Source organism: Ammospiza nelsoni, chromosome 33, assembly GCF_027579445.1.
Source record: "Ammospiza nelsoni isolate bAmmNel1 chromosome 33, bAmmNel1.pri, whole genome shotgun sequence".
Lineage (NCBI taxonomy): Eukaryota > Metazoa > Chordata > Aves > Passeriformes > Passerellidae > Ammospiza > Ammospiza nelsoni.
In genome coordinates, this window is record NC_080665.1 from 2,337,800 (window position 1) to 2,363,054 (window position 25,255).

General features: G+C 50.1%; 1 pseudogene; it reads right to left on the minus strand.

The window, feature by feature from the left end:
- LOC132085897 (zinc finger protein 850-like) overlaps positions 1-22,889 on the minus strand; it is a 997,265-nt pseudogene extending 974,376 nt beyond the window's left edge.
- Between the last annotated feature and the right edge of the window lie 2,366 nt (positions 22,890-25,255).

Consider the following 25,255-nt stretch of genomic DNA (forward strand, 5'->3'; position numbering starts at 1 on the left):
CTGCCCACGGCCAGCCTGGGGCTGCTCATGGATATTTCTGTGCTGAGCATTGGCCTGGGCGTGTTCTTGAGAGGGCCTTGGCAAGGGGCCTGGAACCCCCAGGGCCTGGCCTGAGGCGTCAGTGCTGCCCCAGCAGTGCCCATGGGCTGTTCCTGCTGCAGCCCCAGCACTGCCACTCCCAGGGCTGTGTCCGGCCCCGAGAGCACTCAGGCCCTGCAGCAGCACCAGGGCCACCAGGAGAGCGGGGCAGGGCCACGGCAGCAGCACTGGCAACACCAAGTCCTGCTGCTGATAGGCACAGCTGCTGTGCCAGCCCTGATCTGCCCCCAGCTCTGCACACCGACATTGCTGCTGCAGCTCCAGAGAAGGCAACAAAAAGGCATCTCTGCAGAAAACTTTGCTGGGAGTTCCTTTAGTTCCTTTAAAGCCATCAAGAGCGTAGCCCCTCATTGACACAGTCTGTGGCCACAGGGAAGGTAGAGAGAAACAAAATGAGAAATGGTAAAACAGCTGCTTTTTTTTCTGGACAATAAGGGTAACTAATACAAAGGAAAAAATACCACCACAACCAAACCATAAAGAAAAATCAAGGATAACTTTTTTTACAAGTTATTTTCAGAAATTTTCCTGCATTTTAATGTCCCTGAAAGCATCCAGTCATCAGTCTCCCCACAGCAGCCTTGAGCTCCTGGTTCCTCAGGCTGTAGATGAGGGCGTTCAGGGCTGGAGGCACCACCGAGTACAGAACTGACATGGCCCAGATCCAGGGATGGGGAGGATATGGAAGGGGGCTTCAATTGAGCAAATATACCAGTGCTGACAAACAGGGAGACCACGGCCAGGTGAGGGAGGCAGGTGGAAAAGGCTTTGTGCCGTCCCTGCTCAGAGGGAAACCTCAGCACAACCCTGAAGATCTGCACATAGGAGAAAAAAATGAACACACAACAGCCAAATACCAAAGAGGCACTAACTGTGATGAGTCCAACTTCCCTGAGAGTGTTTGAGTGTGAGCAGGAGAGCTTCAGAATCTGTGGAACCTCACAGAAGAACTGGCCCAGGGCATTGCCCTGGCACAGGGGCAGGAAAAATGTATTGGCTGTATGCAGCAGAGCATTGAGAAAGGCACTGGCCCAGGCAGCTGCTGCCATGTGGGCACAAGCTCTGCTGCCCAGGAGGGTCCCGTAATGCAGGGGTTTGCAGATGGACATGTAGCGGTTGTAGCACATGATGGTCAGGAGGGAAAGCTCTGCTGAGATGAATAAGAGAAAGAAAAAGAGCTGACCAGCACATTCTGTGTAGGAGATGCCCCTGGTGTCCCAGAGGGAATTGTGCATGACTTTGGGGACAGTGGTGCAGATGGAGCCCAGGTCAGTGAGGGCCAGGTTGAGCAGGAAAAAGAACATGGGCGTGTGCAGGTGGTGGCCGCAGGCTACGGCGCTGATGATGACGCCGTTGCCCAGGAGGGCAGCCAGGGAGATGCCCAGCAAGAGGCAGAAGTGCAGGAGCTGCAGGTGCCGTGTGTCTGCCAATGCCAGCAGGAGGAAGTGGCTGATGGAGCTGCTGTTGGACATTTCCTGTGGTGCCTTGGCATGGGGATCTGTAAGAAAAGTAATAATGGAATAGTTGTGTTTGGAGAGGACTTTGAATATCCCAGCACAGCCTGGGGACACTTTCCCCCCACTGCCTGCCCAGGGCTCTGCTGCCTGGGGCTGTCCCTGCCAGCAGCTGCTTTCCTGTGCCCAGGGCTGGGCCCTGCCAGTGCTGCCAGAGCCCAGCCCAGCCCTGGGGGCTCAGCTCTGCCCTGCAGACCCCTCCCAGCTCAGGCACTGCCCAGGGGCAGCTCTGGCTCTGCAGGCTCTGATGGCAACACAGCAACTCTGAGGAGGCTGGAAAAGCAAAACTGATGCAGCTTCTAGGGGGCCCTGTGCTGATTACTGTCACTTCCTTGTTTATTGACACCTGAGAGAAATTGCTTTTTATTTTTCTCAACCTGAACTGAGAGATGAATATCTATGTGCGATTTCCTATCCAGGAAACCCAGAGCAGTACATTAAAAAGGCAGGATTTTCCAGGAATTTCCCTTTTATGCAGCCCCTGCCTTCCTGTGCTCCCTGTATAATCAGCTTGGAAATGATGTGGATTTAAATGTCATGCTGGGACCAGTCCTGAACAATGCAGCATCCTCCCCACACAAGGAGAACACTTCCAAGCCTTACCAGCTGTCTCCTCCCACCCAGATCTTGTCCCCCACTGCTGGCAGCAGCTGCCAGGGCTGGCTGAGAGCTGTCCCTGGCAGGCAGCAGAGTCCCTGCCCCAGCACAGCGCCCTGGGCTGCAGGACCCTGCTCTGCACAACAGCCCTGGGCACCCCTGGCTGCTCTGCACAAGAGACAATCAGAGAATGTACTCACAGCGTCTGTAGGCATTGGGATGTTCCAGCTTGAGGAGATGGCTCCAGGAGCTGCAGCTCCACCTGGGGTTCCTCGGACACACAGTCATCTGGCACGTGGGAAGAGTCCACAAATTTGACGAGGAGGGGCCACGGCCCCGGGAACCCACCGGCCTCCCACCGGCCATGTCGCCATTCATGCTAAAGGTAAATACCTCAGCACTCTGTCGTGCAGCAGCCCTGGCAGGGAGCACCTTGGCGGGTGCAGGTGCTGGCATAGCCTGCAAACCCAGTGTGGGCTGGGACAATGTGACAGGTCACAAGGGTTTCAGGATGAGAGAGAGACGAGAATGTTAACTCCATGATCCGAAGTCTTGATTTATTATTTTATTATATATATACTACATTGTTACTATACTAAAAAGAAAAAGAATAGAAAAGGTTTCTCAGAAGGCTAAGCTAAAAATAGAATCGAAAAGAATGAATAACAAAGATCTGTGTCTCGGCAGAGAGTGAGAGCCAGCTCTGTCGTGAGTGGTCAGTAAATCCAAATATCCCCAGGAGACCAATCACGGATCCACCTGTTGCATTCCACAGCAGCAGATAACCATTGTTTACACTTTGTTGCTGAAACTTCTCAGCTTCAGCAGGAAAAATCCTAATGAAAGGATTTTAATGAAAAGATGTCTGCAACAGGACGAGACCGGCGCGGGGCACCATTCCCGGATGTGGAGGAGGGGAGGGGTGCCCAGAGACGTGCAGACCGTGGAGCCGCATCACTGCAGAGCAGCACAAGGGAGCCTGGCACAGCAAAAACCACCCCATGGGAGCAATCACCATCCCCCCATTTGGACCTGTCGCCCAACACACCGTCCCAGAGTGGGGGAGAGAGCTCCACATGGCACAGAAACTCAAACTCCCCCTCGTCCACATCCAAGACAGAAGGGCTCCCCTGGGAACTCCAAGGGATACAAGAACCAGACCCCTGCCAAAGCTCCTCACACTTTTTCCACTGCACCAGCAGCAATCCCACATCTACCGTGCAATCATCAAAGAGGGCCTCCATGAGGCGGACCCCCACCAGAGACCGCGCCTCCCTAGAGATCGCCTTCGCAGGGTCCGAAAAGAGCCCTCGCTCTCTGACCCACAGGAATAACCTCTCAAAACCATCCCAGGAAACGGAAACCTGTTTCCACTCCAGGACCTCCCTCCAGAGGTCCAAAACGAGGGAATCCTCCTCAAAACTCGCAGAGGTTGCTATCACCGCCAGAACAGCAGGCAAAGCACCAAAGAGAGGGGGAGAGTTAAACCTCACCGGCAATCTGGACTCTGTGTCTCAGCCCAGGCTGCAGTACAGCTCGGTAGTCACCAGATGTCACTAGAAGACACGAAAGAACAGAAGCGCACACCATTGTTCTCAAGGTGAAGGTAAAGGGAAGTTTTTTATCTGACTCCAACATTTATAGTTTTCCAAAAGCGACAGTGGATTGGAGGGTGACAGTGCCACCTCTCCAATGACACTGGACAAACCAACAGTCCATCAACTTTCTCCACCTCCATAAAGGAATGCAAAACAATGAGTTATTTACAGAAAATGTGAAAGTTCACTACAAGAATGTCAACATCAGAAGGCTTAGAAAATGTTAAAAAACCAGGATGACATGAGATCAGGCTGCTATTGGTGTTGAGGAAATGCTAAAACCAGCCTGACATTTTATCTTCTCCTGTCCTGGCTTATCTCCCCTCTTTCCCCTTCCACCCATTGGCTTTTGTCTCCCCCCAGCGCCCTGTGAAGAGCCTGGCTCTGTGTTCTCCATCCCCTCCTGGCTGGCACTGCCAGGCTGGCATGAGGAGCCCCTCAGCCTTCTCTGCTCCAGGCTGGACCAGCGCAGCTCCCTCAGCCTCTGCTCACAGCCCAAGGGCTCCAGCCCCACCCTGGAGGCCCTTCCCAGACGCTGCTCCAGCTGCCAGACATCTTTCCTGCCCTGGGCAACCCAAACCAGGCCACAGTGACCTGGATAATCCCCGTCCTTGATGTCCTGGTCACACAGCCCTGGCCCCTTGATGCCATGTCAGGCTCTGGGATGGATCCTGTGGAACATCCTTTGGTGGAGGCTGTGGCTCCAGGTGGGCTGGGGGGATCCCTGGGGGGATCCTGGGGAACCCCACTGGGCATGAACAGCATTGGACTTGTTGGGAGAAAATGTGAAGGGGAGCTGGGGCAGAGTGACCAACCCAGTGACCTGACACAGCCCTGCTGGGATGTCACACGGCCCCTCTGGGATGTCACAGCCTGCTCTGTGATGTCACAGCCCATTCTCCAATGTCACACAGCTGGTCTCTGATGATACACACCCCTCTGTGATATCACAGCCTGCTCTGTGAGGTCACAGCCCATTCTCTAATGTCACACAGATGGTATCTGATGTCACAGCCAGCTCTGTGACGTCACAGTCTTCTCTGTCACAGCTGAGTCTGTGATGTCACAGAGGCCATATCTCATGTCATAGATGCTCAATGACCTCACATGACCCACTCTGTGATGTCATAGCCCACTCTGTGACCTCATCTAACCAGATGATAAATTGTCTCCACCAGGTGAGCTAACACTTGGAGCTTGTTCTCCAAAACCCCAGGCCTGTGGAAACCACACAGTGCCCATTGTGTGAGAAGGGGAACTGGAAGCTCACCAGCCTCAGTGTCCTGCCAGCTCAGCCAGGCCAACTGGAACATTGGGGTCCATGACCACCAGGGACCACCAGAGAGACCCCCAGGAGAGAAGAACATATGAGTAAAGGGTAGGAGAAATATGTTAATGATTTTGGAAAAATGATTATCATATTTGTGTTTAGTTCAGGACAGTCAATGAATATGTGTGCAAAACACAGAAAAAAAAAGGAACTTTTCTGTACTCAGCATGCACTGCTTTGGGAAGAGCTGTCCCCCATGCATCCAGCTGAATAAACAATGCTGATTGTTCTTAATGCTACATTGGGGTAGGGAGTTTTTTGTTTTACCAAAATTTTGTTAATACTCCCACTGCCAAGGAAAGCTCTGTCTGTTGCTGTTCACAAACAGAGAAGGGCTGGTGGCAGATGTGGGGCTCAGAGGCAGCCTGGGGCACGGTGACCATGAAATAATCAAGTTTTCAATGTTCTGTGAAAGAAGGAGGGGCAGCAACAAAACTTCTACACTGGAATTAGGAAAGGCAGACTTTGGCCTATTTAGGCTGCAGATTTGGGGAGTACCAAATCAGGTACTGATTCTTTAAAGGGAAACAGCCCTTAAAAAAAAAGGGGTCCAAAAACAAACACACTTCAAGGAAGTAATCGAAAGGGGATGGAACAGGCTGTCCCAGTGTGGCAAAAGAGGAGCTGGTGAGGAAAATGACTGTCCTGGCTGCCCATGGAGCCTTTGTGGGAACTCAGTGGTAAAAAGAGGGTGCATGACTTTTGGAAAGAGGAACAGGCAACTCAGAAAGTGTTTAAGAATGTTAAGTTATGCAAAAAAAAAAGGGAAGAGGTGAAATCTCAACTAGAGCTTAACCTGGCCACTTCTGTGAAAAAAAATAGGAAATGTTTCTATAAATAAAACTATAGCAAAACTCAGGACGAACAAAACCTCTACTATTTATTGGATGCAGTAGGAAATACAGTAACTAGAGATAAAGACAAGGCTGAGATACTTAACACCTTGTTTGTCTCAATTTTCAATATTAGGAAAGGCCGTCCCCAGGACAAGTGTTCTCCTGAGCTGGTAAATGGGCACAGGGAGCAGAACAGCCCCTGGAATCCAGGAGGAAGCAGCTGGGGACCTGCTGAGCCACTCAGGTGCTCGCAGGTGTATGGGATCAGATGAGATTCATCCTAGGGGGATGAGGGAGCTGTAGATGAGCTCCCCAGGCTGCTCTCCATCATTTCCCATCAGTCCTGGCTCATGGGGGAGGTCCCAGAGGACTGGAGGTGCCAGTGTGAGCCCATCCCCAAGAAGGGCTGGAAGGAGGAGCTGGGGAACTCCAGGCCTGTCAGCCTGACCTGGGTGCCCAGCAAGGTTATGAAACAGATCACCCTGAGTGCCATCCCAGGGCACCCACAGGATGGCCGAGGAATCAGAGCCAGCCAGCATGGATTTAGGGGTGGCAGGTCCTGCCTGAGTGATCTGATCTCCTTTTATGACCTGGCGACCCACCTGTGGATGCAGGAAAGGCTGTGGATGTGTCTGTCTGGACTCCAGCAAAGCCTTTAACGCTGTCTCTGACAGCATTCCCTGGAAAAGCTGCAGCTCATGTCTTGGGCAGGTTCTCCTCGCTGGGAGATTAAGGAGCTGGCTGGAGGCTGGGCCCAGAGAGTGGTGGGATGGTGCTGCACCCACCTGGTGTCCAGGCACTGGTGGTGTCCCCCAGGGATCTGTGTTGGGCCCAGTCCTGTTTAATATCTTCACTGATGATCTGGGTGAGAGGATCTAGTCCACCATTCACAAATTGCAGATGGCACCAAGCTGGGTGTGAGCGTGGATCTGCTGGAGAGCAGGACAAGAAGACACAGCCTTAAGCTGCATCAGGGGAGGTTCAGGCTGGACAATAGGAAGAAGTTCTTCACAGAAAGGGTGAGTGGGCATTGGAATGGGCTAGCCAGGGGGGAGGTGGCAGAGTCACTGTCCCTCTCCAGTGGCACTTAGTGGCATGGTCTGGGTGACAAGGCAGTATTAGGGCATTGGTTGGACTTGATGATCCCAAAGGTCTTTTCCAGCCTAGTTTATTCTGGCATTCTGTGCACTCTGGGGCCATTGTGACACTGCAGGGCCTCGTGGAACTCAGAGGACCATGGTGAAACTGGGCAGCCCTGCAAAACCAGGGGTTCAGTGTGGTGCTCTGGGGCCACATGGAACCAGGGAGTGCACTGTGACACTCTGGGTCCTTGTGGAACCACAGAAGCCATTGCGACACTGCAGGGCCTTGTGTAACCAAGGGGTTTCACCATTTTGACACTAGAACACCAAGGAGACCATTGGAAGACTCCAGGGCCCAGTGGAACCAATGGGCCATTCTGACACTATGGGGCCTCCTGGGGCCTCATGGAACCAAGGGGACATTGGGACACTGCAGGATCCTGTGTAACCAAGGGGCCACAGTGACACGATGGGGCCTCAAGGAATCCGGAAGAACGTTGTGACACTGTGTGGTCTTGTGGAAACAAGGAGTCCATTGTGATACTGGGGGGACTTGTGGAACCCTAGAGACCATGGTGACAGTGTGGGACATCGTGTAACCACGGGGCCATTGTGACACCCTGGAGCCTCATGGAACCAAGGGGCCACTGTGAAACTGCAGCACCAATGAGAACATTGTGACACTGTGAAGCCCCATGGAACCAAGGAGATCATTGTCACATTTTGGGGCCCCATAGAACCAAGGAGACCATTGTCGCTCGCATGGTCTCATGGATCCAAGGAGACCAGTGTGACAGTGCAGGGCCTGGTGTGACCAAGAGGCCATTGTGACACTGAAGGACCCCATGGAACCAAGGACATCTTTGCAGATGACACAAAGCTGGATGTCAGTTTTGATCTGAGGGTACATAGGAGTAGTCTGCACAGAAACCTTAAAAAGCTGGATTCAGAGGATGAATCCAACAGGGTGAGGTTTAACAAATCCAAATGCCAGGCCGTGATATTTTGCCCCAGTAATAAAGGCTGGGGACAGAGTGGCTGGACAGCAGCCAGGCAGAAAGGGACCTGCAGGGACTGATGGACAGCAGGCTGGAAATGAGCCAGCAGTGTGCCCAGGTGGCCAAGAAGGCCAATGGCTCCTGGGCTGGATCAGGAATGGTGTGGCCAGCAGGAGCAGGGCTGCTTTATTCAGCACTGATCTGCCCCCAGCTCTGCACACAGACATTGCTGCTGCAGCTCCAGAGAAGGCAACAAAAGGACATCTCTGCAAAAAAACTTTGCTGGGAGATCCTTTAGTTCTTTTAAAGCCACCAAGAGCAGTGGCCCTCATTGACACAGCCTGTGGCCATAGGGAAGGTGAAGAGAAACAAAATGAGAAATGGCACAAAAATGACATTTCTTTGTTGACAATATTACCTAAAACAAAGCAAAAGAACCTTCAAGATAGGAATCAACCAGAAGTATCAATGATGACTTTTATTACAAGTGATTTGCACAAAGTGGCAAGCAGTTCAATGTTTCCGAAACCATCCGGTCATCAGTCTCCACACTGCAGCCTTGAGCTCCTTGTTCCTCAGGCTGTAGATGAGGGGGTTCAGGGCTGCAGTAACCACCGAGTACAGAACTGACATGGCCACATCCAGGGATGGGGACGAGATGGACAGGGGCTTCAGGTAGGCAAGCAATGTGGTGCTTACAAAAAGGGAGACCACCGCCAGGTGAGGGAGGCAGGTGGAAAAGGCTTTTTGCCGTCCATGTTCAGAGGGAAACCTCAGCACGGCCCTGAAGATCTGCACATAGGAGAAAACAATGAACACAAAACAGCCAAAACCAAAACAGACACTAACTGCAATGAGCCCAAATTCCCTGAGATAGGATTTGTAGCAGAAGAGCTTGAGGATGTGGGGGATTTCACAGAAAAACTGGCCCAAGGCATTGCCATGGCACAGGGGCAGGGAAAATGTATTGGCTGTATGCAGCAGTGAATAGAGAAAGGCACTGACCCAGGCAGCTGCTGCCATGTGGGCACAAGCTCTGCTGCCCAGGAGAGTCCCGTAGTGCAGGGGTTTGCAGATGGACACGTAGCGGTCATAGCACATGATGGTCAGGAGGGAAATTTGCTATCAAAAAGAAGAGAAAGTAAAAGACCTGTGCAGCACATCCTTTGTATGAGATGACCCTGGTGTCCCAGAGGGAATTGTGCATGGCTTTGGGGACAGTGGTGCAGATGGAGCCCAGGTCAGTGAGGGCCAGGTTGAGCAGGAAGAAGAACATGGGCGTGTGCAGGTGGTGGCTGCAGGCTACGGCACTGATGATGAGGCCGTTGCCCAGGAGGGCAGCCAGGGAGATGCCCAGCAAGAGGCAGAAGTGCAGGAGCTGCAGCTGCCACGTGTCTGCCAATGCCAGCAGGAGGGAGTGCCTGATGGAGCTGCTGTTGGACATTTCCTGTGGTGCCTTGGCATGGGGAGCTGTATAAAAAGTAATCATGGAATAGTTGTGTTTGGAGAGGACTTTGAATATCCCAGCACAGCCTGGGGACACTTTCCCCCTACTGCCTGCCCAGGTCTCTGCTTCTTGGAGCTGTCCCTGCCAGCAGCTGCTTCCCTGTGCCCAGGGCTGGGCCCTGCCAGTGCTGCCAGAGCCCAGCCCAGCCCTGGGGGCTCAGCTCTGCCCTGCAGACCCCTCCCAGCTCAGGCACTGCCCAGGGGCAGCTCTGGCTCTGTAGGCTCTGATGGCAATGTCAGAGCAACCCTGAGGAGGCTGGAAAAGTGACACTGATGCTGCTTCTAAGGGGCCCTGTGCTGATTACTGTCATTTCCTGTGTTAGTAAGATGGGAGAAAAATTTATTTTTTCTCATCCTGGACTGAGAGATGATTATCTATGTGCGATTTCCCATCCAGGAAACCCAGAGCAGTAGAATAATAAAACAGGAATTTCCCTTTTATGCAGCCCATGCCTTGCTGTATTGCCTGTATAATCTACTTGGAAATGTTCTGCAGTTAAATGCCATGCTGGGAGCAGTCCTGAACAATGCAGCATCTTCCCGACACAAGGAGAACTCTTCCAAGCCTTACCAGCTGTCTCCTCCCACCCAGACCCTCTCCCCCTGGCTGGGAGCAGCAGCCAGGTCTGGCTGAGAGCTGTCCCTTGACGGTTCCTCGGCTGTTTAGGTGGCCTGGAAAGGCCCAGGGATGGCCTTGAAGAGCCGACGCTTCAAAGGACGAGAAGAGACTTCTGATCTTTTCTCGGTCTCAGTGTTTATTAATTGTTTATCTAAAAGATTTTCTTTCGGCCCAACAGAGGTCTGCACAGCAAGCCAGCCATGGGCACACTGCGAGCCCCCGGGGCGGTCACTTATCTTTATACATGAAGTTACGTATACAATATTTATCATTTTTCCCCAATACCTTCTACCCTTATTAACCGGTGCACTTTTAGTAATAACCAATCCCAAAGTGCCACCATCACCACAGAAGATGGAGGCCAAGAAGAAGAAGAAGAAGAACAGGACACGCCCCAATTCCTCCATCTTACTTCTTTAGACGGCCCGGTACAGAAATCCTAAACCCTGTGTTTTACACTCTAATCAACTTATCCCTTCACCATTCACCCAGTGAATTCCTCCTATCCTCATACAGGTGTCGTCTCCTGTGTAGGACCAAAGTCCTGCCACCAGACACTTCTGGCAACATTCCAGGACTCCCGAGCCCCCCAAGGGTGTTCTCGGCCACTCTGTACCTCCGTCCTGAGGTGCTGAGATCCCACAGTCCCTGGCAGGCAGCAGAGTCCCTGCCCCAGCACAGCGCCCTGGGCTGCAGGACCCTGCTCTGCACAACAGCCCTGGGCACCCCTGGCTGCTCTGCACAAGAGACAATCAGAGAATGTACTCACAGGGTCTGTAGGCATTGGGATGTTCCAGCTTTAGGAGATCATTCCAGGAGCTGCAGCTGCATTGTCCTGCAGCCAGAGGTTCCTGTGCCAAGGGCTGGCAGTGATTCTGCCCCAGGCACTTCTCAACACCTTCCCAGCCCTGACTGATTGAAGCTCTCTGTGCCTCTGTGCTGTGCCCAGGCTGGCTGCAGGCAGTGCCCCAGCCCTGCTGGGCTGGCAGAAGAGCTGCTCATCAAGAGAAATGTGCTTTTGAAGCTCTTCTTGGTTACCAGGAGCTTCCTCTGTGCCAGGAGCCAAGCCCAGCTCAGCAGCACAGACACATCACAAAAACTTTAATGAGCCTCTGGGGCTTTGTGCTCAGGCCCTGAACATCAGTCCCTGACAGGGAGCTGAAGAAACCTCTCCAGAACTCCAAGTCAGAATCCAACTCCAAAGTTTCTTGCACTTTTAATGGGTCCCACTGAGGGATACGACTGAGAAAGTGTCCCCAGGCCCCAGGCAGAGAAGAGAACTGCAGACAGTGATGACAGGTGGGGACAAAGAGAAGCCAAGTCTTGGTGCCCTGGGGCACAGCAGGGTCTGTGCCACCACGACCTGGGAGGAGACACCTTGTCCTGAGGCCCTGGGGCCTCCTGGCACAGCCCCAGCCAGGCTGGGCACTGTCAGCCCCTTGTCCTGCCCTCAGCATCCTCCCCTAGCCCACATCCCAGTGGCCTCAAGGATCTGCTGGAAGGAGTCCCTGGGGAGCCTTTCTCAGCAATGGCCCTGGGGGCTCCTTCATGCTCCCTGCAGGGACTGCAGGTTTTTCAAAGGACTTTCGGTTTGGCTTTTGCCTTGGAGTCTCTGAGAAGTTTGTGCCATCCTAGTCTTCAATTATCTGCTGTAATTAGTCCCTAGAGAGGCTTTGTCAGTAACAACACTCACTAGGGCTCATTAATGCTTCAGGGTACTTCAGTTATTTTAAGGTACTTGGTGTTTCCCTTTTGATACAGACTCTGCGATGTTTGTGCAATCATGGCCCCAATTATCTGCTTTAATAAGTCTCTTGAGAGCTTTGTACTGACACTCAATGGGGCTCCTTAATACTTTGAGATACTCAAGGTTTTTAAGGTACTTTGAATTTTCCTTTCTACACTGAATCTCTGAGAAGCTTTTCTGCAATCCTGACCTCCAATACTCTCTTCCACAGAGGCCATGAGGATCCTGTGCTTGGATAGACCTCAGTGGGACCCATTCATGCCTTGAGACACTTTGGGGTTTTCTTCTGACTTTGACTCCTGGAAAGGTTTGTGCAATCTCCTCTCAGGCCCTGAGGTTCAAGGGCTCAGCTCCAAATGCACCATAGGGCTCATAAGGATCAAGCAAGTCCTGAGAAACCTTGGCTCTGCCTTGATTTCCCTCTGGTCTTGTCTTCTTCATCAGGAAGTTTTCCTTTTACAGTTATGGAGAATTATTTCAATGAACTTCTAAGAAATATGTAATCCTATTTTAAAGAGTGTATTTTATTACTGTTCTCTTTAGAGAAGAGGTGATTGCAGCATTCTGTGCTTGATATTGATGTAGGGCCGCTCCCAAGGAGGTCTGGCCAGGTCAGAGAAATTGCACCACGCAGTGTCGACAACCTTTCCTCACATTCCCTAACCCCATGTGAGAAATCATTTCCACTTTCAAAAATTTAAATGGTTTGTTAAGACCTTATCAAAATACAACTAAAGGGTCTTGATTTTCATATCTTTGATGTGAATTGAGTTCCCCAGTCTGAATCAATCCTGTTACCTACCCATATCTGGGAATGATTGATTCCAGAAGTGTTTTACTCACAGCATTGGCACTGGCTTTAACACTGGGTACCACCTTTACCAAATGAGTCGACTGATCTACTATCACTGTCAAAAACTTCCACCATTGTACCTGGGGAAGCTAAGTAAAGTCTACTTGGATGTTTTGAAAGGGCCTTAAGGCTAGTTCTCGCCCTCCTCTGGGTGTTTTCCTCATGATTTTCTTATTCACTTGTTGGCATATCACACGCTGTTCAGTTACTTGCTTAGCTATTCTGAAAATTCCTCTGCATCCCCAATCTCTCAGAAATTGATCACTTAGCACTTGTGTACCCCACTGTGTTGTTCCATGTATGCCTTCTAGCATTTTCCTAGCAAAGCGTTTATTCAACATTTGCCGCCCATCTGCTAATCTCCACTTCCCTTTGTTATCTTTCTTGGTTCCTATTTTAAGGAGTTCTTTCTCTTCTGTCCCTCTTAATATGGGGACTTTTTGCATTTCTCTCTTGGGTGTTAATACTAATATTACTTTTTCTGTCTTTGATTCGGTTGCATTTTTAGCTTCTAAATTAGCTAAATTGTTCCCTTGCTCCCCTTTTTGATGTCCTTTAACATATATCACCCCTACTTCCTCTGGTATTTTAAGGTTTCTAACTCTTCTAAAATAAGTTTTTCGTGAATCAGTTCCTTTCCCTTTGAATTTAATAGCCCCCTCTCTTCCCAGATTTTTCCAAAGGTATGCACTACTCCAAAAGCATATTTTCAGTCTGTATCTATTTTTCCCCTTTTCTGTGCTAATATTGCCAGAGCTCATTTTAGGGCATACAACTCACACCTTGGGCTGACCTGTTGGAAGGTAACTTTCTCTTTTCTATGGCTACGAACCCTTCATCCACTATAGCATACCCCAATACCCTGTGCCCCTTTATTACCCGTGAAGATTCATCGATGTACAATCGTTTTCCACTTCAGAGTGGTTGATCTGTTAGATCCTCTCTTCCTTTATTTTGATAGTTTATAACCTCTAGGCAATTATATATTAGTTCCTCACCTGGTTCTCCATATAAAAAAACTGGGCAGGGTTGAGTTGGTTACTCACGATCAGCTCTAAACCACTATCAATTAAGATGGCTTCCTGCTTTAGCACTGAGGAATCCGTAAGCCATTTCTTAGCCTTTTGGCTCAGGATACTCCTTATTGAGTTAGGGATATATATCTTCATTTTTCCCCCAAAGGTTAATTTTTTACTTTATGCTATGAGTAGGGCAGTCACTGCCACAGCCTGAATGCAGGTTGGCCACCTCCAGCTGACCGGGTCTAGCAGCTTTGATAAATAGGCCACTGGTTTCCTGGATCCTCCCCAGTCCTGGGCTAGTACTCCATGTTCTACCCCTCTTTCTACATCTATAAACAGATAAAAAGTTTTGTCTATGGCAGGAAGACTCTGTGCCGGTGCACTGACTAATTTTTGCTTTAGAGCCTCAAACTTTTGTTCATCATCTTTTTCCTCACCTAATCTCTTCTTCAATTAACTTTTCATACAAGAACCAGATGGCCTGCATGTAGCCTTCAATCCATAGCCTACAATATCCCAACAGACCTAAAACCTTCTGATTTCTCTCTTAGTTTTTGGCCATGGGAGTGAGACTATTCCTGTAATTCTCTCAGGGTTCAGCCACCGGCTCCCTTGACAAATCACATGTCCTAGGAATTTCACTTCTCTCTCTACAAATTTGAGTTTCCCTTTTGATACCTGAAGTCCTTGGTCCCCCAGAAAATTTAACAACACTATGGTGGATTCCCAAACTTCTTTTTCTTCTTGCTATGAAGAAGCAAATAATTTACATATTTGATGAACTTTATCTCCGGTTTAATGGAGAAGAGTTGTACTACTTCTCGGAGGGCTTGACCAAACAGGTTTGGGGATTCAGAAAACCCTTGGGCTAACCTAGTCCACCAAGCTCCTTCCTCCCAGAGTCGGGGTCCTCCCATTCATAAGCAAATACATCCCACTTTCCCCTGGAAGTGGGCACACCCAAAAAGCATCTTTTAGGTCTATCGCGCTAAACCACTGGTGTGCTGGGGGGATATTACTCAGTAGTGTTTAGGGGTTAGGCACTACTGGGTATCAATTCACTGTTCTTTTGTTCACTTCTCTTAATCTTGGACAAGCCTGTAAGTCCCATCTGACTTCTTCACTGGTAATATGCTTGTATTATGGAGGGAAATGGTTATACATGGTTCTAAGGTCCCGTCCTCAAGTAGATCCTGGATCACTGACTGCAGTCCTCATCTCCCCTCCAGGGAAAGTGGATATGGTCGTACCCGAACGGGATGGTTTTCATTAACTATTTTTATTACTATAGGTTTCATGTTCAATTTGCCTCAGTTTTTCAGTTTTGCCCACACCATCTCATGAATTTTGCCCTCATCCTCTGCCCTTAATTGGAGCAATTTAACTACCATTTTCCCTTCCTCTGGGAGCACTCCAATGTCAAACTGTGTCAAACTGCATCTGTAAATCCCATCCTAACAAATTTCATCCTGCTTCTGGAACTTTTAAAACATCCCCAATTCCTATTTATTTGTTTCTTCAAACTTTATTTGCTTTATAACTGAGGCTTTGAACTATTACAGTGACCTGATGAAGGTCTCCAGGGTGAGAGAAGGATGAGAATCTTGTTTGATGATCAGAAGTCTGGATTTATTGATATATGACATATAATACATTATAACTATACTAAAAAGAATAAGGAGAGAAGTTGCAGAGGCTGCTAAGCTAAGAATAGAATAGAAAAGAATCTAAAAACAAGAGAATTCTCTGTCACTGTGTTCCAGAGAGCTTGCCCTGTGATTGGCCCTTAATTGTACACATGGAACATGAACCAATCACAGGTGCATCCTATTGCATTTCACAGCAGCTGATAATCATTGTTTACATTCTCTTTCTGGGGCCTCAGCTTCCCAGAAGATGAACAAGTCCCAAAGAAAGGATTCCTATGAAAAAATGTCTGCGACATTGAACCCTTCCCCTTTAGCACCTAGTATATGCACAGTATCTTGACCCTTTTTGCACGCCTTTGGGGTTCTACAAGCACAAGTTCTTTCGGCCCCCGTGTCTACTAAGAATTGAAATTCTTCCTCATGGGGATTGATTTTTAAAGTTATCAAGGTCTCCTGATGGTATTCTGTCCCAGGAGGTAGAGCCCCTAACACCCTAAGTCTTCTACTTCTCCTTTTTGCTCAGTCTCATAGACCCTCAGCTCCTTTTCCCTCTGGGGGAAATTCTTTCTGACATGCTCACTCTCTTTACAGTAAAAGCAAACTGGTCCTAGGTTCCCATGTTTCCCAAACTCCTTTTTATGTCCAGTCCCAAGGCACTGGTTTCCCCTCTCTGTCTATCTTCTCTGACTTGGGGTCCCCCTCCCTTACATGGGTTGTTGTTTGCATGCTGGTTCCCTTCCCTAATGGCAGTTGCCATTACCTTGAGTTTTGTCTTGGTCTTCTCTTTGTCCCTCTTTACATATATTCTGTGCTTTCCTTAAAAGATTCTCTAACCTCCTTTCTTGACAACCATCTAACTTTTCTAACTTTCTCCGTATATCTGGCCAGGCATGAGTGATCAAATTTATCTTTAGTAAGATCTGTCTGGCCACTGTATCATGGTCAACTCCTGAATATTGCCTCATATTCCTTCTCAGTCTTTCTAGGGACTCTGTTGGGGTTTCTTCCTTCCTTTGCTGCACATCAAAACTTTACGAGCATTTTAATTACATGGAGCTGTCTCTTTGATACTTCTTATAATCAATGTTCCATATTCCTCCATGTTTTGCCCCCCCCCCCCCCCCCCCGTGCTGTTGTGGTCCCTGGTGGGGTGCACTATGGGCATTTTCAGGTCCCCAGGAGGTATTTGCACATGCTCCCTTTCCCATATCCATATCTCAGCCACTCAGATCATCTGTCTTTCTTCTGGTGTGAATAGCATGGTCATGATTGATTGCATCTCTTCCCATATATAAATTGATTGCATCTCTTCCTAATATAAATATTAGGCCCCAGAAACCGGTCTAGCTGTTCCACTAATCCAGTGAGGTCCTCTAGTAATCCTTTCAAATATTTCTTGAACATTCTCATGTCAGAAGAACCGAGAGGCACGGTTACAAACCTAATTCCTCCCTGCACCCCACACAGGGGTACTTCCCTCAGGGGATATAATGCCGCTGCTTGGTTCCCATCCCCTGATCTACTTTCCTCTCATTGTGCCACCCTGTTTCTGGTGTTTTGACTAGGCCCATCAGGGGGTAGGGAAGGTGCATTTGGGGCTATTAGAGGTGGAGGGGGTAAGTGTTCTAATGGGTCCCATTCTTGATTTTCTGATACCTTAAACATGCTCACCTTTGAGGGTGAGGTCTACCCCTCCCAAGAAGGTAGCATAGTCATTCTCTTCCTGAATGAATGGTTTCTTAGCTCTTACATGGATGTTTAATGCCTGACACATCCACCCTTCATCTGACCCATACCTCGGCCAGTATACCTGATTGCTCCTAATTTCCCTTCTGGTCCATTCTACCATGCAATACTGAATCATTTAAAGCTCTGGTCATATTTCCACCAGTCTAGTTTCCTTCCCAATGGGCCATCTGGGAGTACACCTATTGGTACCTATTCAATTTCTACTCCTCCCCTTGGGGATTCCCTATTTCCCCATTGTCTCATCCTGACCAGCCCATCAAAGGCCCTCCTCCAACAGAGCCCACCTTTCCAACCACAGGCCCTCTGGACAGAGCCTGCCTCTCTCAGAAGTGAAAAGGAAAGGGGGGCCGGGAAAAAAAGAAACAAGGAAAGGAGGAAAGAGAAGGAAAGGGAAGAGAGAGAAAAAACCCAAAAAACTGTACTTCTTTTTTGACAAGTAAAAATAAAAAAAATCTTATCATCCAGGGACTTCCGAATCACCGGATTGGTTCCTGCCCTTCCTCTCCTTGGTTCAATGCTCTGGTCCCATGGTCGCACTCTGCTCCCTGTCCCGCCTGGCTCAGCTCAGCTATGGCCTGCCCCTGGCCCAATTCACCTTGGCAGCTGCAGTCCCACCCCTGGACCAACCTGGCTCAGCTTTGGTGGCTCTGCCTGCCTTGATTTGACTCAGCAGCTTCCATCCTGCTTCTCACCCAACTTGGTTCGGCTTTGGTTGCTCTGCCCACCCCAATTCAACTTGGAGGTTCAGCTTGTCCCAGTTCAGCTTGGCAGCTGCAGTCCTGCCCCTGGCCTGGCTCCGCTCAGCCTCAGCGGCTCTGCCTGCCCCGATTTGGCTCAGCTCAGCAGCTGGCCCAGTCCGACTCCCTCGGATTGGCAGCTCCACCCTGACGTGACTTGGCTTGGCAGCCAGACTGCCCCGACCCCCTTGGCTTGGCAGCACACGAAATGCTGCACCGGCTCCTGGGTGACTCCCTGCAGCAAACCCCGCGGCGGTCACCCCGCTTCCAGCCTGGCTTCGGCTGGCCCTGGAAATTACAGCACTGGCTGCGCCCCAGAGGCTGCTCCCACTCTGAGCACTGCACGAGCTGCCATGCCATGTGGAGCTCACCAGCTCCCATGCTGTGTGCTGGCTGGGAATCCTGCTGTGGGTCCCCATCCTGGCACAAACACAGTTTCCCCAATGGGTGAACCCAGTTCCCAAGTCCCCACAAACCCTTCAATCCTACGTCTCCCACCAGCCATGGGGTCCTTGTCTATGGGATCCCCACTTTCCTCCCCGCCATGTGTCCCCCTGTTCCTTTTTCCTTTCTACCATCCAATATCCTGATGCTTCAAGGGTCCAGGATGGATCCAGTATATTACTAGGGTAAAGCTCACTTTCATATACTGGAATTACAGAGTCACAATCTGGCCAAAAATAGTTATGTGGTTGGTACTCAGCCCTCTTCCCCTCTTTTCTTTAGCCAGTCTCCTGGTGTCTTTGGGCTTCCAACCCACAGCCACTGGTGGAACTGGGAGAGTCCAATAGACTCTGCCCACTCTGTGGCAGGAGGTGCCCATTTAGAAAACTCCTAAGGCCACCAGGTGTATTTCCCAGATGAGTAGACATTTGTGAGAAATTATGCTCACTTCCAAAAATTTAAAAGGATTATTAAAACCTTATGAAAAATACAACAGAAGACTGAATACAGAAAATGGCACCGGGAGCAAAGGATTTTTTCCCACCATGTGCTTGTCCACACAATGGATGTTTCGCCTTTTAACCCTTTAGCACCTCTCAAAATCTTCTTAATCAACTCTTTCTTCGCTGTCCAGTGGAGGTCACTTCCTTACATCTTGATTGGAGGTCAGGTGTTGCCATAGTAACAAGCCAACTCTCCCAAATACCCTGACTTCCAGGTAACCTTGTAATAACAATACAAGGGGGGTAAAACAACTATAAATCTATAAAACTTGTCTTAAGATATCCATATTATCTGCCTTTTGATTGTGAGACTCAACCATTGCATTACTCATCTATCACACAATTATTTCAAAACTGCTTCCTGTTTCACCCTGAGTGTCCCTGCAGAGGAACAGGGCATCTTTCAGGCACTTCCACAAGCTCAGGCTTCTCATTTCATGGTGAGTCTGGGATGGAAATGGCCTTATTAAGAAGGAGAAAAGCAGCAGAAATAGATTAGAAATTCCTAGAAAAAATTACCCTTCTTACAGACAAGGTTCACCAAGTCATTCCCTGCATTTCTCCTTTTCAGATCCTTTCAGTTGTCCACTCTGGGAGGTGCAGCTTCTTCTGCTGCTTATCATGAACTGATTGTGCTCTTGATTTATACCAGCACAAGAGATGTAGAATCATCTAAAATGAAAACAGAAAGAAACTGCCTCGGACAACCAATTTTTATGTTCTAGATCACTTTCCAGGTATTTATGGAGATGTGTGAATGAATATCACACAACTCTCCATTTCTGGCTGCAGCTTCTGGAAATTCTTTCTCTGAATTCAGTCAGGGTAGCCCTCCCCAACAAGTCCGGGTAACACCTCCTGTTCTCCAAGATTGGAACAGCCACAATGAAAACATCACCAATGGCACAGCTCCCCAGTCCACCAGGAAAAGAAAGGACAAGCTGTCAAGTTCTCCAAACCTTTGTCTGCTTTGCTGCAAGAGTCCTGCTGCATGCACAGTGTGGAAAGCCAAGAGAAGCTGCAGTAGGTAGCACATCTTGTGACAGGAGCCTGACCTCGTTCTCCAGGAAAGGTTTTTGAGAAGAACAGACAGGACTGTGGAGAAGATTCCTGGAAAACTGAACCAGCTTTCCAGAAGTGAAATGAAAATGGAAACAAACCATGTGAGATGTTTTCCTCTATTTATTTATATGCTCCCCTTTTCCATCTTGCACTGCTTCTCCATGCCATGAATTCCAAATGCATCTCACCTTTAAGATCAATGGCTTAGTGAGTTTTAGACACTCTAAAATACCATGAGCTACACCCAGTTTGCCTTCCCTTGTTTTGGCTGGAAAGCAGTGCTGGAGCCATCAGTGCAGTGCTTGGGTTGGGCATGAATCCTGCAGGCAGGGAATGTGCCCCGGCAGTGTGTGACCCTCAGCAGGGACAATGCTCAGCAATCCTGCAGGCAGGGAATGTGCCCCGGCAGTGTGTGACCCTCGGCAGGGACAATGCTCAGCAATCCTGCAGGCAGGAAATGTGCCCCGGCAGTGTGTGACCCTCAGCAGGGACAATGCTCAGCAGCGTTGCTGTGCTCGGTCCCCATGGAACCATGCCAGGAGCAGCTGCTGAGCTCAGAAGCCATCGCAGCCCCTGGCCTGCTCCAGAGCCCCTTGGCAGGGTGGGCTCCTGCCCTGGCTCTGTGTGCCAGGAGCCGGCAGCGCTGGGTGCAGGGAGCCCAGGGAGGGCACAGAAACGCTGGGTGAGAAATGCTGGGACACAGCAAGATGGGCGAGTGCAGCCGGCCAGGGCAGAGGAGCAGCACGCACAGGGGGCACAGCCTGCAGGACGGATGGCCAAGGGGAGAAAACAACAAACTTCTCAGGAGGGTGGAGAACAAACTTTTAGTTGCAAACGTCAGAGAATGAGGTACTTGGGAAATCTGAAACAGCATTGAATTACAGTAAAGCACTTGACAAAGCACTGACTTACTTAACTCTAGTCCGTGCAACTGCAAGTTATCCAGATTTTGAGAAGAGGAAGTCAGGAGAAGAGAGAGAGGGAGAGAGAGATCCACAGTCAGTCTTGGATCTCAGCTGCTGTGAGCTCCGGGGCCAGGGGATGAGTCAGTGTCACACCCGTGTCACAGCCTGACCTGCTCTGGTCCCTCTCACAGGTGGAATTTTTAGGGTGCCAGGAGTTTGGCAGCCACTTTGGGGCTGCACCAGAGGCTGCAGTGGCAGGGGTGGGACAGTGACCACCCCATCTATGCAGAACTCTCCCTGCCCCCAAACACACACTGGAGATGTCTGGGGCCAGTCATTTCTCTACTCTCCAGCACCAAGGCAACGGACTCTGGCTACAGTTCTGAGCCCATCCCCAAGGCAACCACCCCTGGCAATGGGGCTCCATGGAGCTGCTCTCAGGAAACCCCCAAGAGCTGGGGAGTGCCCCAAAACTGCCTCAGAAATGTGAGATACCTCAAATTCTCTTCAGCAATGTGAATTAATAAAAAAATCACTCAGTAACGGGGTCCCTCTCCCTTCATCATCCCCAACCTTTGGCTGTCTCATTCCAGACCCCAGCCCACCTCCTCAATCCCAACCCCAACCCATCCCACCCCTACTGGACATCATGACCCCTCTCCCAAGCTGTACTTCCCCAATTTCCCACCTCCCAAACCACATCCCATCCATCCTGCCCCACCTAATCCCCATCTCACCCCTTCTGATTTGCATCCCATTTCGCCCAATCCCCTTCCAACCTCATTCCACACCGAGGGGCTGAGGAATTGAGGAATTCTGGGGTGGGATTGAGTAGTTTTTTAGTGGCATTGAGGTGACAGATAAAATCCTCTTGACTCTTTGAGTGCCAAGAAAGGGAGACAACTAAGCCAAATACCCCCCAAACCCCCTAATTCTCCCTATTATCTCAGTGAATCCCAGATTCCCCTGAAACACAAGTAAAAAGTGAAGCTTTGGATGTCTTTGATGAATTTATTGATTTTTACTCTGATTTTGTCTGTTTGAAAGGGATGAAGATGAATCCAAAGAAAATTAGGGCCAAAACAAAAGAATAACCAGCCCAGTGTCTTCGTAACATGGATCACAGGGAATGTGTGTCACCAGGGTTCTGACCAATGTGGGCCCTCCCATGAGGGATGAAGCTGGAGCAATGCATGAAGCTCTTCCTGCAGTTGGGGGATTTGCATGGCTTCCATTACTGGAGACTCCATTGGTGTCTGGTGAAGTGAGAGCTCTGGGTGAAACTCCTCCCACATTTGGGGCTTTCGTAGGGCCTCTCCCCAATGTGGATGCGCTGCTCCCTGATAATGTGGAAGTTGTGCTTGAATCCCTTCCCACAATAAGGGCAGCAGAAGGGCCTCTCCTCGGTGTGAATCCGCTCATGCAAGCAGAGATTTGAGCTGGTCAGAAACCTCTTCCCACAGGTGGGGCACTCGTAGGGCCTCTCCCCAGTGTGGATGCACCAGTGGATGGTGCGGTGGCAGTTGCGCTTGAAGCCCTTCCCACAGTCAGGGCAGCAGAACAGCCTCTCCTCTGAGTGAATCTGCTGGTGCTGGAAGAGAGTGGAGCTGGTCTGAAACCTCTTCTGACACTTGGGACACTCATAGGGCCTCTCCCTGGTGTGGATGCGTTGGTGGGTCACAAGGGTGGACCTGTAGCTGAAGCCCTTCCCACATTCCCCACACTCGTAGGGCCATTCCCCAGTGTGGATCCTCTGTTGGCTGATCAGGGTGCTGCTCTGCCTGAAGCTCTTCAGAGCACTTGTAGGGCTTCTCCCCATCATGAAGCTGCTCGTGGACCACCAGCTCGGAGCTCTGTCCACCTTTCTGGCTCAGGGTGGGTCTTTCCTCCTCAGAGCACCCTGGGCTTGATTTGGAGCCCCTGTTCCTGTGGGATCTCAGGGGATCTTCCTCCTTGTTCGGTTCCTGTGCTGTGGAGCCACTCAAAATGGCCTCTTCCACGAGGTTCTGCAGTGAGAATTTGTCCTCCCTAGTCTCCATCCTCAGCTCCTTGTCTGGGAGAGGAAGGACAAGGAGAGGATGGGATTTTCCTCCGTGCCAAAATGAATGGGGAAGGAGATCCCCCCAGTGCATCCCCGGCAGGACGGCGTTGGCACCGGGGCTGTCCTGTAGGCAGGGGCTGTGCTGGGCTGGGAGATGGAGCAGGAGAGAGGGGGGAAAGGGGCACTGACTTCCTCCTCACCTGTCTGGGTGTCCCGGGGCATCTTCCTTTTTCTCGTAGCCTCCCCCTCTATCCAATCAGGGTTTGGCAATGGGAAATCCTATTCTGGGATAAAAACAACACAGGAGCACATTGTCTTTTGTACTGGTTTGAAGGCAAACTGGGGAGAGAGTCTAAGCCAGAATTACAATTTAATAAGAAAATGAAGATCAAGGCAATGATACAGAAACATTGCCTTAAACTGACAGAGTCAGGATATAACCTGACACCCTGTTGGTCAGGGTGGTGGCAGCAGTCCCATTAAATGGTGGCTGCAGCCCTGTTGAAGTGATGAGCGTGATTCTGTCAGAAAAGTGTTCCTGTAAAACGGTCTGGTCTTTCTCTGGAGGTCCAGTGGTGGTTTTGGAGCTCTTGTCCTCTGAGAATCCAGTAGGCAAGGTGCTCCTGGTGTAGCCAGCCACAGCTTATATCTGTGTAGGAATGCTTGGATTCTCCCCCTGGGCGGAGCATCCCACAATGGGATGATGGAATTTTATCAGTCCTGCAGTGTCACTCAATGGCCCATTCACAGGAGATATCTCCCCTGGAGGGCATAATCAGGGCTGAGTCATGGAAGAGATAAAGAACACTGCCCCACCTGTTTATGGCAGTTGCTGAAGGTGGGGATTGAAAACATGCATTTGGTTACATCTTACATGGCAACCTGAAAGAGTGGGGTAATCCCTGCTCAGGGGGTGAACACCACCCCCCTTACCCAAACTGGCTCAGGTGTAAAACCCCCACCCCAGGAAGGTCACACACACACAGGGGACAATGTTACACTTGCCCTGCTCCAGGGGAGGTCTCTGTCCCTGTCACTCCCTTGCTCTTCCCACCTTTACTCTTTCTTTCCATCTCTCTCTCTACCTCACATTTACATTTATTGAACAGTAGTTCAATAAAATCCACTTTGGGTTTGGTCTCATTAGCACCTTAATTGGTGCAGAGGCATTTCTTCAACAATTTTCTTAACCAGATTGCGACATTATTTTGGCACAGTGAGTTCAGGGCAGTGTTGTCTGACCCCAAATGCCCTTGAGAACAGCGTGGTTCCCTCCTACAAGGAGGTTGTGGTTCTTTCTGGAAGAATTCTTGGAAACTTGGATGCAGTCTCCTCTTCTCCCTGGGGAACTTTTGGGAGAACGGATGAGGAAAATGGCTGTTGTGGGTGGCCAGTGTAAAGAAAATATTTTGTTGTCCTTCCTTGAAAAGTTTGTTAAAATCACTGGATGAGAGGGAGCAAATGATAGCAGCAAGCCTGACAAGGTTCATTTACTCCAAGGTGAGGAACACTAGACTGCTGAAAGTCCCACAAGAAGCCCAGCTCAAATATCCAAATTCCCAAATAACTGCAGCGAGGGGTCTCCAGGAGGATTTTCTTGGAGAGTGTTTGCAGCCAGCAGATCCTGGACTTGAGCCCCAATATCTCTGGGTTCCCTAAGAGGAGCTTTTTCGGGGAGAGAGGAGCCACGATCGCCTCTTGGGAGGGTCCTGGGGAGTCCACGTGGGGATGGCCCGGTACTGATGGGGCGGGACATTGGTTTCGCGGATCCCTGTGAGAGTCGGGGCTGTGGAATGGGGGACCCCCGGGGCGGGGAGAGGGAAAGGGGCGATACCGGAGCTGGGGGACCCCCAGCAGCCCGGAGATGAGGTGGGGATGGGACCCCTTGACCCTGACAGGGGCGTGTCCTGAGGTGACTTCATGATGCTCGTACCCCATCGGTCTGTTTAGCCCAGAAATGAGTTCTGCACCTTTAAGGCTGGTTCTGAGAGCGAAGGGGAGGAGGACGAAGTGCACAGTTTGTTTTCAGACACTGCCCTTACTCCTCCACATTCTGGCTCCTGGACTGTTGCGATGCCTTAAGGAGCTGAAACAGAGGCCAGACAGAGCTAAGAGGAATAAAGTGGATTTTTATTGAAGTGCCTTCAAAGGCCACATTCCGGCTGTACTGGAGCCACAGTTTTGGCTCTGCCTGGATGGCTCCAAGATGGGAGCAAAAGAGGGTTTTGTCATGAGATCTCACATTTTTATAAGTTTTAGTCCATTTGCACATACGATTTTACTGCCCAATTAATAGCTTCAAATTATGAAGTTTCATCCTCCTTGCTTGCTTGCCTGCCCTCCTCTTTCACTTTGTTTATGCTT